The 16,513-nt window shown below is 44.2% G+C and overlaps 1 long non-coding RNA gene across 1 annotated transcript; it reads right to left on the minus strand.

Annotated features, from left to right (window-relative positions):
* Positions 1,990 to 16,129, minus strand: LOC110256710. The gene is made up of 3 exons (XR_002338600.1): positions 15,650 to 16,129; positions 11,560 to 11,719; positions 1,990 to 3,268 (listed from the first exon to the last, which is right to left on the minus strand). It is a non-coding gene; the product is annotated as an uncharacterized LOC110256710 (long non-coding RNA).

A 16,513-nucleotide genomic window follows, 5' to 3' on the forward strand; every position in this document is an offset into this window, starting at 1 on the left:
GAATGAATGCATTCCTAGTGGATAACCCATATGAATAATTTATATTTCTTTACTTTTTAAAAAGCACACACTGAATCCATATTTTGAATGCAGAATTGATTCTTTCTTATCAGAAAACATATTTATAGCCATTTGAGCCAAAAGAACATACATGTCAGACTAATTTCCACCATATTTCTATACTGAGAACATGAACCTACCAGATGAACTGGCAGTTACTGTATGTCTAGGGTTGGCCAGAAATCAAAACTGGCAGATAGAATCATGAGAGAGGGGAAAATAGAAACATCTTACACCTGTAGTAGAAAACCAGGAGAAACATTAGAGATAAAAGATCAATGGCTGGAAATTATTACATAGGACAGATAGAATAGGTAAAAGGGTAAACATTCTTTTATTATCCAAAACCATTTTTAATTTTTTAAATAAATACTGTCCAAAGACACACAGTTAGGAGTTCCCTCTGTGGAATGGTGGATTAAGAATCCAACCGCAGCAGTTCAAGTCACTGCAGAGGTGTAGATTAGATCCCAGGCCCTGCACAGTGGGTTAAGGATCTGGCATTACCACAGCTGCAACATAGGTCCCAACTGCAGCTCAGATTCAATCCCTGGCCCAGGAACTTCATATGCCATGGGTGCAGCCATAAAACACACACACACACATAATTATAAGAAAGAGAGGAAAACACTTGTTCATTCTGAATGCGCAAGAAAAATATGGAAAATGAGGAAAGGGCTTCCCTCTGGAGCAAGTGGCAATTGGAGGCCTCTCAGTCCCTGAGAGACTCAGAGGTAAGCCAGCAAAAGACCAAGGAAAGATGAAGGTGAGTTCCACTTATACTTCATTAAAGGCCAGAAGGGCAGTCTTAAAAGTTCTTGTAACTTTGAAACATGCTATGTAGTTACCAGTCAAGAAAAAACCTGCAAAAGCATATAAAAGTTTAGAGAAAGGAAGAGGGAGCTAAGTCTTGCATCTCTGGCCCCTGCCCCTCAAAAGTTCAGGGAAGAGAAAACCCAACGGAGGGCAGAAATTAAGAAGGGGCAGAGACTCAGAATGGGGCCAAGAGAAATATGAAAGAGATGGGGACATTGTCCTAGGCCCCAGAAGTGACCATTCACCTTCAGAAAGTGCAGGCTCCCAACCCCCAGTCACTTGACTCACTGCTCTAGAATTCCAGCTTGGCAGTCTTAGTTTCTAGTCACCAGGAGCCAGAATGACTTGCATGGTTTGGACTCTGCCTTCACTCTTCTCCATGGTGCATCTTACCCTCCTCTAAGCATCCTCCTTGATAGCAGTTTTGAATCCTGGATCTCCTTTCAACTAGCTCTGTGCTCTTAGGAGTATCACTTCTCTGATTTCTCTATCTGCAAAGTGCTATCATAATACCTCTCGGGGCAGTAGTGAGCATTAAATGAGATTGTACTCGTAAAGGATTCTGCCTGGTTCCTAAGAAAGTCACTCTTTTTGAGGGGACGAGCAGGGTTCAGGGTGTTGAGGCTGGAACAACATGAATTGAATTGTGGGTATTTTTTCCTTTTTGTGTGTGTGTGTCTTTTGTCTTTTTAGGGCCAAACCCAAGGCATATGGAGGCTCCCAGGCTACAGATCTAATCAGAGCTATAGCCGCTAGCCTACACCACAGCCACAGCAACACCAGATCCAAGCCACGTCTGCAACCTACACCACAGCTCACTGCAACGCCGGATCCTTAACCCACTGAGCAAGGCCAGATCAAACCTGCAACCTCATGGTTCCTAGTCAGATTCATTAATCACTGAGCCACAATGGGGACTCCCAAAAGTCACTCTTTATTTTATTTTTGTTTTTTCTTTTTAGGGCCACACTTGCAGCATATAGGGGTAGCATCAGAGCTACAGCTGCTGGCCTACACCACAACCACAGCAATAAGGGATCCGAGTCGCATCTGCCACCTACACCTCAGTTTATGGTAACGCTGGAGCCTTAACCCACTGAGCGAGGTGGGGAATGGAACCCGCATCCTCATGGATCCTAGTTGGGTTTGTTAACCACTGAGCCATGAAGGGAACTCCAAAAGTCATTCTTTAAATGACAACTAATGCTCTATGTTCTGAATAGTTTTTATAAGTAATAATAAAAAATGAACGTATAATCAGTTTCTTCAGCTTTTGAACTTAATGAATAATTTTGAAACTTTTACACATAAAGCTAGTTAATCATGATATGAATTCCAGCTGTGTGATCCTGAGCAATTTACTTAACCTCTCTATGCCTCTTACCTTATCCAGAAGGAGAGTTAATAATAGAAAGATCTTATAGAATTGGTATGAGGATTGAGTTAGTTATTCTTTGTAAAGCACTTAGACCTCTGCCTGGAAAACAAATGCAATATAGGGGCTTGTTTCAACCAACAAAATGACCTGTTGCAATTATCCAGGATGCAGACTAGCCATCCCTCCTCCTCCTCTTTATTTCCCTGCTCCTCAGTGCTAGACCCATAGAGCGGACAGGGAGAGGAGGGTAAATTCAAGAGTCCCTTCTGGCTTTGGTATTGGAGCAATCTAAATTTGAGATAGCAGAGACACAAACCAAAAACAACCAACCACACACACACACACACACACACACACACACACACACACTACTCAGGGCCTTACTAGGTAGCAGATTTGGTAGTTTCATTGTAGTTTAAGTTTCTAGCTGACAATGACAGGCGTGTATTTTAAAAGTGCTAATTTTCAGAGGAGGTTCCACTTTTCCAGTGGCTGAAATATTTGCATTCACCATCCAGGGTCCTTCCCTCCTAGCACTGAGGTATTTGAGAAGATAAATCAGTAATCACAACATTTCCCTCTTTTTTAATTTTATTAAAGTATAATTGATTTACAATATTGTGTTAATTTCTGCTCTACAGCAAAATGATTCAGTTTTACACATACACATATCCATTCCCATATAGGTTATCACAGAACACTGAATCCCTGTGCTATACAGCAGGTCCCCTGTTGGCCTTCTACTTGATATGTGTGCCTATGCCAGTTCCGAGCTCCCAATCCATCTCTCTCCCCATGACGTTTCTTTTCATGACGGTAGATGCAGAACAAAGGAGATCAGTCTCAGGTATGTGCTGGACTGTTCTATGGTACACTTGGGCTGGGGAGCCTATGTTTTTCAGAATGCCCTTTCCTGTGTGGTTCCAAGTTTGAGTTAGGCAAAAGTGAAGCTCATGAGCTTTGGGAGGCAGAAGTGAAGCCAACATGCTCTGAAGACCACTGTAGGTTAGAGGCCTAGAGAAATAGATGCAGAGGTGCAGATAGATTCCAATTTATCCTTGCTCTTCCTCATTGTATATCCAGTGCTCCCTCCAACCGCAGGTCCTGCTGACCAACAGCAACCCCAGACCCACTATCATGTGAACTCACAGAGGTTGTGGCCACAAAGAAGCTGACATCTATACTAGGCCCCTAACCTAGTCTTATTTCAGCAGCTGGATGTGCCTGGCTTCCAGACTCCCCTGTAAGCTCTGAGTCATTCACATGGCTGCTTAGCAACTCTTATCTCATCCTTCACCAACACTTTTTGGACGTTTACATCCCTAGCTCATTCCACAATTGTGTAAGTTCTCATACTTACAACAAATTCCTTCTTTTTTTTTTTTTTTTTTTGCTTTTTAGGGCCTCAGCCATGGCATATGGAAGTTCCCAGGTTAAGGATCCAATCGGAGATGTAGCTGCCAACCTACACAACAGTAATGCAGGATCCGTGCCACATCTGTGACCTCACGGCAATGCCAGATCCCCAACTCACTATGCGAGGACAGGGATTGAACCTGCATCCTTATGGATAATAGTTGGATTCATTTCCACTGGGCCACAACAGGAACTCCCTAAATTCCTTCTTCTATAATACTAATAATGGTTCTTCTTGCCTAGTTGAACCCTGATACAAGGAATCTTTCATCTGGCCACAGACAGGCCATGGGGCCTATCCCCTCATCCCCATGGAGACCTTCCACACTGATGCCCTATTGTCTGTGTGTCCACCAGAATTAGAGCCTCTGTCTCCTGGACAGTAATTACTATTTCCATCTGTTCAGCTCTGTGCCAGGCAACATCAGGGATAAGACATCATTGAGCCTAATGGAATTCACCATCTAGTTGTGGAGATAAGATCCAATACACATCCAAAGCAACCCTGAGTAGTAAACCAGGGTCATGCACCCTAAGAGGTCCATAAAACAGTCCATTAGAGAATGGGAAATGATCAGAAATTGTACTGATTATTTTATCTCATTCTTTTCATCTCTATCTTGGATTATGTTTTATAGTGTAAAAATATAAAAAATACAAATATCTGTACATAAGTATACACCAAGGCATTTCTTTTAAGCCTATAGGAGCATGTGAGCAGAAAAGTTCAGAGCACTGTCCTAGGCATAAGGCAGCACACAGTACCATCAGGAGCTCAGAGCAGGGAGATTTTACTCGGCTCTGGAGGAAGGATTTTGGCTGGTGGCCCCACCTCTCTGACATCACTTCTTACTGCTGTCCCCTCAAAAGGCTGCTCTTCCTCCACTGCTCACACTCACCCCCACCTTGGGGCTTCTTCACTGGTTGCCCCCACCCCCCTTCACCAGCCTCAAGCGCCATTTCCCCAGATCTTCCCCAGCTGGCTCCATTGTATCACATTCAGCTCCTGTTCTAGCTGATGCTGTATGACCTTAGTTATTTGTTTGAAAACTCCAGGAATTCGGAGGCTTCCTCTGTTCTTAGCTATAGCTCCAATATCAAGAATTGTGTCTAGCACATAATAGATGCTCGAGACATACTGGTTGAAGAAAAGAAGGAAAAGAAAGATGTAGGGACCGCACACACAAAGAGAGGACACTCCCTAGCAACACAGCTCTTTTCCTTCTATTAATATGGACTCTCTTGGTGGGGGTGGGGGATTGTGCCCTCCAAAGGCAGTGGCCACAGGCCTGCTGCTTTTGTTTCTGCTCTGAAATTGTAGTATCTGCTGTTTCGCAGTGAGCAGGTGGCTTACTCCCCCAAGGGTGGCTCTCATTACAATCCAGGTTTCAGGCAGTACCTGAGTCAGCGCAGAATATAAAGCCCAGAGGCCTCGCTGGCCCAGGCCAGCCGTTGATGTCAGCTCCTGGCCCCAGGGGAAAGTGGTTTTCTGTTGATTTGAGTTGGTGTTGCTTTTTTGTTTCCTTGTGCCATTTCAGCAGCTTGGCTGAACAAGTTATTCTAAATGTCCAATCACACGGGTCTTTTAATTCTGAGGTTGTGCTCCTATCCCTCCTCACCATGGCATTTGGATCTTACTTCCCTGCCTCCTACTGCCTTCCCTGAAGTGAAAAGCAAAAAGTTATCACACCTAGCTGACCGCACATCTATAGCCATCAGATTCCTAGGTCATGTCTAAGTGGAGTCCAACATTCGGAGTCGTTTGAGTATATATCTTTTCTATTCATTTGGAGTCCATATATCAACTTGTTTCTTTGTTTCAAACTGATTTTCATTCATTTGTTTATTCAACAAATATTTATTGTACTTATTATGTGCCAGGCACTGCTGCAGGTACTAAAAATAGAGTTGACCGCACTGAAAAAATCTCTACCCTTGTGGATATTTAAAACTGGTACTGTGGCTATTTTTTTTTTTTTCACTTGTGGCAATGTGGAAGTTCCTGGGCCAGGGACTGAACCCACACTGCAGATGCAACCTGAGCCACAGCTGCGACGTCAGATCTTTAAGCTGCTGTACCACAAGGGAACTTCCTATTGCTATCTTCTTATGAACTTATTTTCTGATTCTCCAAATAGCTTATAAGTTTTTTGAAGGAAGGAGCAAATTTCAAATATCTAGTCTAATGTATTCAATTAATACATATTTCCTGCCAGGTTGACTGAAGTTCTTATTCAGGCTGAGCTTAAGATAAGGAAACCAATATCAGCACCATAAAAAAAATTAACACCTTCAGGAAACACCAAATGCTTACTAGCTATTAGTTCCTATCTTCATAATACCTTCTGAGTAGGGACTGTTGTAATTTTCATTTTGTGGCCATGAAAACTGAAGGCAATGATTAAACCAAGCTACACAGTCAGTGACTAGAATTGCATGCTCTCTGTGGCACTGTCTTGTCAATTAAAAAAAGAAAAGCTTTGATTTTCAGGGAGACAGCCTTATTCATCGCTGTGCCCCCAAGTGCCTAGAATGATACCTGGCACATAGTAGATGTTCATTAAAGTGCTGTGTCAGTCCCTATGCATCCCCGCCCTGCTAAAGTGTAGGCAGTGGGGCTATAATCTGCAGGCACAGATTAGCCTACTTCTGTGAACTAAGTCTGAGGTTTCCTTGAAACACTGCCTCCCACTATTGGTATAGGAATGATACCCAGTGCTGCACTTGGTGTTTTATGTGCCTGGGGGTAAATCAGAAGCTCCTAAGGACTCACGGACCTTACGCTTCCTCTTTGGATGTTCCTACAGCACTCTCACCCTACACTTCCCAGCCCCTCACTGTGTGCCCTCTTACTAAGATTCTTCCAGCCTGTCCTGTCAGTCTGCTCATCCTACACACACCTCTGAAGTCCCTGGCCCCATCATTTGATCATTTCCACATTCCACTATACCTCCAGCCTCCTGCTTCTGCATCTCTTCACATAATCTCAGATCCTTGGAAGTCAGTACCAGAAGAGAGGAAGCCTAAGTTTGCAATATCCCTCTGACACTGTGCTTCTGACCATCCTCCTCACAGGCCAGTATTGCTACTGAGTCAGCTCTTCCAACCCCAGCCTCCATTACTTGCATGTTTGCCTTGCATGTTGCTTGCATGTTCATCTTGTCCCTGACACTGCCTGTTCTTGAGGCTTCAAGGGACCACACAACTGAGCATCCCATGTTTTGCTAGTCATACAACCACTGCCAGGTACAGAGCTCAGATGACAAGTGATGTACAAATCCTCTCCTTTCAGCTCACTTGTCCTGTTCCTCTGAGGTTAATGCCCAGTCACCATCTAACTTGTCGCTCCAGGTCCCTTAATTCACCCTAGCAAGTTTGCTTTGCTGCTAACTGATGAATACTGAATTGGAGCCCAGGTAACACTGGTTCATACTTCCAGGCTCCCTGGTGTCATGCAGAATGCAGATAAGTCAGCTTGGATGGAAGCCAAAAGTTTACTTAAGTACTTGGTGACTTTAGGCCAAGAAACACCCTGGAACACAAGTCTTCCGCAGAAGCCCATTTTAAGAACTCTTACTGAAATGTACATCAAAACTACAATAAGGCACCACCTCACACAGGTAAGAATGGCTATCATTAATAAGCCTACAAATAACAAATGCTGGAGAGGGTGTGGAGAAAAGGGAACCCTCCTACACTGTTGGTGGAAATGTAAATTGGTACAATTACTATGGAAGACAGTATGGATGTTCCTCAGAAAACTAAAAATAGAACTATGTGATTCAGCAATCCCATTCCTGGGCATATATCCAGACAAAACCATAATTCAAAAAGATAACTTGCACCCCCATGTTCATAGCAGCACTACTCACAATAGCCAAGACATAGAAACAACCTAAATGTCCATCAAACTGAATCCATACTCTTAAGGAAAAAGCATTTTAGTGGTTGATTAAAAAAAAATCTGTGTATCTTCACACTGAAAAGTTTTTTAATTTGCTATATATATATTTTTTCTCTTTTTAGGGCCACACCCGTGGCTTATGGAAGTTCCCAGGCTCGGGATTGAATCGGAGCTGCAGCTATGCCAGAGCACACAATGCCTATGCCACAGCAATGCCAGATCTGAGCTACCTCTGCAACCTATGCCACAGACTGCAGCAACACTGGATCCTTAACAATCAATTTGCATGGCCTTCAGGGGACAGAGAAACAAGTTTAGAGATACCATGGGCAGGCAGTCAGCAAAATCCAGAACTGAGAATCTCAATAGAACAACTGACTGATAACAAATATGCCGCATGCAAAAGGAAGTGAAGATAGAACCTGTGAGATTAGAGTAAGAGGGTTGAACCGTGTCAGCCAAATGTAATGTGCGAACCTTGTTTGGGTCTTAATTCAAATAAACCAAATATAAAAATATTTATGAGGCAATGAGAACAATCTGGACACTGATTACATGTTTGATAATAAGAATTACAGTGAATTATTTTAGGTATAATAAAGATATCATGATTACATTGCTTAAGCCCTTATATTTTAGAAGTACATCCTGAAATAGTCACAAATTAAATTATATCATGTGTGGGGTTTGCTTCAAAATAGCCCATGGCATGAGTTCTCACTGTGGCTCAGCGGTAATGGACCTGAGTAGGATCCATGAAGATGCGGATTCAATCCCTGATCTCACTCAGTGGATTAAGGATCCAATGAGCCATGATGCGGGCCAGCAGCTGCAGCTCCAATTCAACCCCTAGCCTAGGAACTTCCATATGCCACAGGTGTGGCCCAAAAAAGAAAAAAAAAAAAAAAAAGCCCAGGGCAAAGGGAGGTGGGTGGAAGATTTCCTAAAAGTTAGTAATTGTTGAAGCTGAGTGATGGAGATATCATGGTTCATCATAACTGGCCTGAAATTAGCAAGAAATTAGTCAGCAGAAAATCTCCTTTTCAGGGTTGTATTTGGTGATACTTTAGAAATGGGGACATATACTGCTGTAGCTCTGGTTACTGTCATGGTGCAGGTTCAGTCCTTAGACACGGAACTTCCACATGCCATGGGTGTGACCAAAAATTTTTTAAAAAGAAATGGAGACACATTTCATAACAGAAACAGTGTGTCTCTGGGTGCTGGTGGGCAGCATCAGTGCCTTGGGGTTAAGGAGGTGACCCAGTTCAGTAAACCACAGAGTCTGCTCCTGTGTTCCTGGAAGTTAATCCAACACTTCTCTGGTTATATCTAAAACCTTCGTGGAGATACACCTAGCTTCTTCCCCCTGATCTGATCCCAGTGCTTTTATCTACCATGTGGTGGTGGTTGGGGGTTGGAGGGATGGAGAGTGGGAGACTAGAGAGACAAATGGAAGGCACAAGGGACCTCAAGCAGGAAGCTCCATAAGAGAAGGCTGTAACTGCTCATTCACGACTTGGAAACATGAAAACTCCAGGAAGCTTGTAGGGAGTTTTGGTGAATTAGGTGAAGTCTAATAAGCTAAGGCACTAGCACTGATGCTCTAAGCGACTCCTGCAGAAGTGACGATGGGCTGCACCAAGAGCAGCTATCTGGGAGGAGGTTGGGTCATATCCGTGGGAAAGGATGCACTCCATGGCCAGAAAAGAGAAGAAACTGAATTGATCCTAACAGGGACTCAAGTCTCTGACTGTGTTACAAAGTTACCCACCCCTTAGTGACAATATATGAAATTCTCCCTATTTGAGGGAGCTAGGAGAGAACCCATGATCTCTTGCTTAGGGGATTTTGCCCAGCTTCACTAATAAATGGACCCAATTTCACATTTGGATTCTCAGAGGAAAGTCTTTGCAGAAGATGAGGCTAGAGCCCTCCCAGTCTGAATCAGTGCCGACATGTGGATTAGAAAGATGGATCCTGGGAGTTCCCTTTGTGGCTCAGCAGTTAACAAACCCAAATAGGATCCATGAGGATGCAGGTTCAATCCCTACCCTCCCTCAGTGGGTCGGGGAGCCCGTGTTGCCACGAGCTGTGTGTAGGTCGCAGATGTGGCTCGGATCACCCATTGCTGTGGCTGTGGTGTAGGCCAGCACCTGTAGCTCCAATTCGACCCCTAGCCGGGGAACTTCCATATGCCACAGGTACGGCCCTAAAAAGCCAAAAAAGAAAAAAGAAAAAAAAAGAAAGAAAGATGGATCCTATGGAAGAAAACATTTCCAGTGATACCTGTAAGAAACCCATAGTTTGCTTCACTGGATGGTTGGCAAAGCCAAGGCTATTTCAACTAATCACTGAAGGTAACATTATAGGGTTTTGTTTGTTTGTTTTTTGGCCACATCAGCAGCATATGGAAGTTCCCAGACCAGGGATCAAACCCACGCCACAGCAGTTACAACACTGAATTCTTAACCCACTGAGCCACCAGGGAACTCCTTTTAAAAAGGAGTTTAAAATGTTCTTAGCTGTATAAGTTCATGCAGCTTAGATGAGCATGAGACCCTTTTTTTTTTTCTTTTTTCCAGAAACCTTTAGCATTTGAAAAATTAACACTCCAGTGTCACCTATTCTTGAGGAAGCACACTTGGTCATTCTGCATTGGCACAAACTTAAATCCCAGGTTCCTGGATGGAGATGTAAATCACTTAGCCAAGGAACATTTCCAGCTAGCTAACCATCTGGCACATGCACGCACCTCCACGCAGCCTTATAGCTCTTGTGGCTGAAGATGTCCTTTATGGGGGATATTTTATATTATGATATTCTCAAGGTTGAAGAACTCAAAGATTTTTATTTTTATTTTTTCGGTGTTTTCTTAGGGCCGTACCCGTGGCATATGGAGGTTCCTGGCTAGGGGTCAAACTGGAGCTGTAGCCGCTGGTCTACGCCACAGCCACAGCAACACCAGATCTGAGCCACATCTATGACCTATGCCACGGCTCATGGTAACACAGGATCCTTAACCAACTCATTGAGGCTAGGAATCAAACCTGTACCCTCATGGATGCTAGTCAGATTTGTTTCTGCTAAGCCATGACAGGAACTCTGAGAACCCAAAGATTTTAGATTAAACCACTTGCAAATATCACAAGCTTACTATACAAAACTCATCCCTCTCTACCTTTTTTTTTCCCCAGTTTTCACTAGGAAACATCACCTGTGGTTCTTGCAGAAGAAAAAAAAGAAAATGGAACCAGTCTTCAAGCAAGAAGGAGACATGGAATGATATGAGTAACTCACTAAATCAAAGGAAGCTTCAACAATCTCTTCTCTGGCAGATCATGCATGAAGGTGACTTGGGACCTTAGCAGACATTGCTCTTGGCCCTGGAACACTATCATGAGATGACTCTGCTCCAACTCACTTCTCTATTCCAGTCAAGTTTTCAAACACCCAGGAGAGAGAATTGGACTGGCCAGCCTGTTAGGGGTCTGTAGCTATGGCTGGGAAAAAATAACACACTCAAGGTTGGGGTTGGTTATGAGCTAGAAGCTAGAGCACTTTGTGTTTGTTAGAGAAAGGAGGACCCTTTCACCCTGCCCCAGTGATGGGGATCCAGCTGCAGCTCTAGATATAGGAAAAGGTAACCAGGCATCTCAGGGAAACTTCAATTCTGGCTGTAACAGTTCTCCGCCAACCACTGCTCTCTATTCCTCTGGAAAGACGACCATCCTCTCCTATTCTCCTCTCCAGCCCCCCTCAGAAGCAGGGAGCCTCACGCCTGTTCCCTTGTTGTCTACTGCAATAAAACTGCCTCTGATGGGGGAGAGGAGAGCTTGGGCTACACATGGTCAGGTGGGCTCACATTCCATCAGAGTACCTGCCTCTGAAGAAAGCCAACCCCATCCTCAGCCACACACAAGCGTTTCTCTCATGACTCACCACTTGATCTTGATTATCTAGATCTCGCCTGGGAATGACCCACCTGAGAAACAATTGAAGCCATTGCCATGACTGTTGCTGGGTTCCCTGGAGCTGGGGTTCTGGTAGGACCAAGGACTGACACGAAATGCTTCTACAGCAACAAGCCATTCATTGCAGGGTGAATCAAAATATAGCATTATGCCTGGATCTTTACCTCTTTGCTGAGAAATAAGAGAGATTAATGAGTCAGAACAAGGAGGAAATGAGCAACTTAAAAAATGTACATATAATTTTAAGATTGTGGCGTTCAATGGTAAACTGTTAAAATTTTAAATTTTAAAACCAGCACTGCTCATTCAAGTATTCTGTTCCTGCCTATTTTAACATGCCTATCTTGTTCATATTTGGCTGGAATTATCATTATTGTCATTTTTAAAACCCAAGATTTATTAAAAGAACATTCATGTGGAGTTCCCATTGTGGCACAGTGGTTAACGAATCCGACTAGGAACCATGAGGTTGGAGGTTCAACCGTTGGCCTTGCTCAGTGGGTTAAGGATCCGGTGTTGCTGTGAGCTGTGGTGTAGGTCGCACACACGGCTCGGATCCCACATTGCTGTGGCTCTGGCGTAGGCCGGCGGCTACAGCTCTGATTCAACCCCTAGCCTGGGAACCTCCATATGCAGGGGGAGCAGCCCTAGAAAAGACAAAAAAAAAAAAAAAAAAAAAAAAAAAAAGAACATTCCTGTACCAGGCACTATTCTAAACACTTTCAACATCTTATCTTACTCCAGTCTCTCAGCAGCCCAGTGAGGTTGGTACAATTATTATCCTCATTTTACAGATGAAGAAAAGTGAGGCTCAAAGAGGTTAAGAAACTTTCCCCGAGTTCCCATTGTGGTGCAGAAGAAACAAATCCGACTAGCATCCATGAGGATGTGGGTTCAATCCCCAGCCCCGATCAGTGGGCTGCGGATCCAGCATTACTGTGAGCTGTGGTGTAGGTCGCAGACTCGGCTTGGATCTGCTGTTGCTGTGGCTGTGGCTGTGTCTGTGGCTGTGTCTGATTTGACCCCTAGCCTGGGAACTTCCATATGCTGCACCTGCAACCCTGAAAAAAAGGAAAATAAAAGAAAGAGAAAGAAAGAAACTTGACCCAAGGTCCTTTTGCTGCTAAGTGGTAGAAACTGAATTTGTCTGAGTGCAGAACATAACTTCTTAACCACTATAAAATCTTATGTAAGTCCAAAGAAAACTGGTCTGCTTAACATGGAGTCAGAATACTGAACATAATGATTCAACATTGCCACATGCAGAGGAACCCACATGTCTCCCTCAGGCTGGAAACAGTGCAGGAAAGCTTTGGGGGCTTCCCTGTATCAGTCTGTGGTCAAACCTACAGGCCTTGGATAAACAGTGGCCTGTCAGCCAGGCTCCAACACTAGCCTCTAGTAAGTAGACTCAGACTTAACGATGGGCAGTGCAGACATCAGACACCATTGGAACAATCCTGGAAGGATGCTCCCAGTACTGCCCTGCCCATTAGGAGCTGTAAATTTGTGCAAACAACCATAAAATTAGACCCACCCAGGGAGGGACATTGATTTCCAATTGGCATAGTTTGCCAGATGCTGTTTGGTCTAAGAATTGCTTGACCTCTACTAGTGACGCCACCTGCCCTGGGCTTTGCAGGGTGTCTTCCCAGCAGGGAAGGCCCCTCCACTCTGGCTTGCTGCTGGAACTTGGGCTGAAGGCATGGCAGGCTCCCCATATGTTGCAGGGGAGAGGCCAGCCACGCCCCGGGTTTGGATTCACCCTCTTATCCAATTCCGGGGCTAAAGCTGCCCCCCCAGGGATTACAGACGCTCCCACCCCCAACTAATTAAATAGGTGGCCTCCTGCTGCTAAAAGGGAATGAGGGCGGAAAAACAGAAGATGCCTGATTTAACTAGGACCTGGGTAAGTAGCTCACCAGCCGGACCCAGAAACCACCCATGCATGCCTAACCGGTCCCTAATGGGTCAGGGTGGTTCTACGGCTGAGACCTGGAGTTCCGTATTCTCAGCCCACTTTTGTAGTTTTCAAATCTTATAGTTCAAAACATGTGTCATAGAAGCTTTACATATTATTTAAAATAATATTATCTATTACAATCTATCTTACAATTATTATTATACACCAATCCTTGTGTTAAAACATTGGAATAAAAGCAACTATTCAAAGATGGTATTTTTTCTCATGGGACAACCCTTACCACCTTACACACACACACACACTTGTGAAAAGGAAGCTTCTGGATTCAAAACTAAGTGTCTACCTAAATTGCTTAAATCTAAATGTCCAGGCAATTATAAATTTAGATGAGAACTAAAGTCATGATTTGGATTAAGGAAAGAAACCTTTGAGGGTTTTTCAGGAGTTCCACCTACAAGTGAGTTACTATTAGTTGCTCTGTTTTCCATTCTGTTTTTGCTACAAATCGTTAAGAAGGAATGAGGATCTGAGATGAAAAGAGGAAGACAGTTGTAATAATAGGAAATTGGACTAAATTAAAATGATACTAAGTCACAGCACAACTTGGCCTCTTTGCCACCAACTTTTGACATTCTAATTAGGGTAAATGGTTATGCAAATCTAGTCAGTCACTCATTTCTCCCCCAGCCAGAGTGCCTGTGATTGTTTAAGTGAGGACTGTTGATGGCATAATTAAAGCTCTCCTAAAAATTAATTGGAACTTGGAGGACAGCCTCCAAAGATGCCCTAATTTGTGGGCAGCCCGGCACAGCTGTCCTTTTGTCCCTCCAGCCACCAGGACGCCTCGAGTTTCCCCATCAAGTATAATAGAATGTGACACCCGAGGTGTTCTCAAGCCTCAGGTCTGCTGCACCCACGGTCTCCTCCTGAGCATGTTCAGCCGAGGAAACGGTTTCAGGTGAATCCAACCACGGAGCACAGAACACCTGGGTTTGCGGGGAGGAAGCATCGATGAAACAGAATTGTTATGAGTTGATAAACCATTGAAGCCGCAGGTGCAAGGGGTGGGGAGCCACAGGGAAGTAGACCAGGCATAGTAACTGTAGTATTTGCTTTGCTTTTGGTCATGCTTAAAAGTGTCCACATTTTTATAAAAAACAATGTGTACACTACTGTTAAATTAAGTCTAATTAAGAAGGCCATTAGACTCAGATGGTTCTCATACCTTAGTCATCTACATAAGCAAACTAAAACCAGAGCCTGTAAATGGTAAGGATAGGAAATCAAAACCTAAGGACAACCAGACAAACCTATGCTTTCCCCAACAACGGAGCTGCTTGACTTGTAGCCAAATAATTTCCTTGCTCTGTTTCGAAGTCTTCTCTGTAATAAAGTTTTATCCCAGCTCCTGTCGGTAAAGTGCTCCTAACCACTCCTGGAATAGATTTTTGCTCAAAAAAAAAAAAAAAAAAAAAACTCTTAAAAATATGCCAGTTTATCTTTCAGCACTATCAAAACATAATATCCCTCATGAGGAGGAAGTTCTTAGTAGCAAAAGGTATGGTTGTCTTCTTAATGGACGAGACTCAGAGTACCTAACATTTATTTATTTATTTTGTCTTTTCTAGAGCCGCTCCCCCGGCATATGGAGGTTCCCAGGCTACGGGTTGAATCAGAGCCGTAGCTGCTGGCCTACACCACAGCCAACGCGGGATCCGAGCCGAGTCTGCAACTTACACCACAGCTCACGGCAACGCCAGATCCTCAACCCACTGAGCAAGGGCAGGGACCGAACCTGCAACCCCATGGTTCCCAGTCAGATTCGTTAACCACTGCACCACAACAGGAACTCCCAGAGTACCTAACGTTTAAAATGAGGGTGCTGTTCTATTACTTCTTATCACATCAACAACCTATCCCCACATGTAGCCCTGACTCTTCCCAATTATGCTCTAGCTTGGAATGAAGGACAAGACTGAGGAGAGACCAGGAGAGAAAGGGGTCCAGGTGAGAGACAGAAGAGGGGAAACTGGCTGAGTAGATGAGGAGGGTGAGATCCCTACATACCCAGAGAATAACTGGGAGTTGGTCATGAATTAATTCTGTCACCATTGCCTTCAAGCCCTGTATCTGCCCAGCTTCAACAGCAGAGACATCAATGGTTTAATGGATCTTACATGTCAGAAGTAAGGTCCAGGAGCAACACCCCACTGTGTGTGGCTGACTGCAGGCAGGACATGGCCACAGACTTCGCTGGGGGGAGGAGGGTTACGGGTTATAGGGGGAAATGAGGTCTGGTTGGCTTGTGGGTTACCAGGGAAACTAGCACAGGGGCATGTCCTCACCACCCGTTAGATAAGCTACCAGGTGGAGATGTTCTGATCTAAAGATTAAAACAATCACTAGCTGGGGTCTGGGGCAAGTAAACAGAAAGGTCAGTCATGTGAGTAGGTGTAGGTGAAGCAGGCACTGGTCCAGAAGGGGATGTACAAAGAGCAAGAGAAGAGCCATCATGATAGGTCTGACAATACAGCATAAAAAAACCAATACAATCCCGTTTGACTTAAAAATAACTTGAGAAAACTCTCTTAAATTTAAAAAAAAAAAAAAAATCAGGGAGTTTCCGTCGTGACTCACCGGGTTACGAACCTGACGAGTATCCGTGAGGATGTGGTTCAACCCCTGGCCTCGCTCAGTGGGTTAAGGATCTGGGGTGGCCTTGGGCTGCTGTGTAGGTCACAAACATGGCTTGGATTCTGCACTGCTGTGGCTGTGGCATAGGTCGGCAGCTGCAGCTCAGATTGGACCCCTAGCCTGGGAACGTCCACATGCCGCAACCCCAGTCCTAAAAAGCAAAAAACTAACTAAATTTAATTAAATTAAAAAAATAAGCTTGTCTCTAAAAAGTAAAAATGCCTGACAGTCAAGGGGCAAATTCTCTAAGCTTCCCTGGCAGCCATTGAGTTAAGATGCAACAGAAGAAGCAGTTGGTAGTTTCAGTCCTATGGGTGGAGGTTTTTTAAAGACAGGGAGCCCCTTGG

Source organism: Sus scrofa, chromosome 14 (genome assembly GCF_000003025.6).
Source record: "Sus scrofa isolate TJ Tabasco breed Duroc chromosome 14, Sscrofa11.1, whole genome shotgun sequence".
NCBI classification, from domain to species: Eukaryota; Metazoa; Chordata; class Mammalia; order Artiodactyla; family Suidae; genus Sus; species Sus scrofa.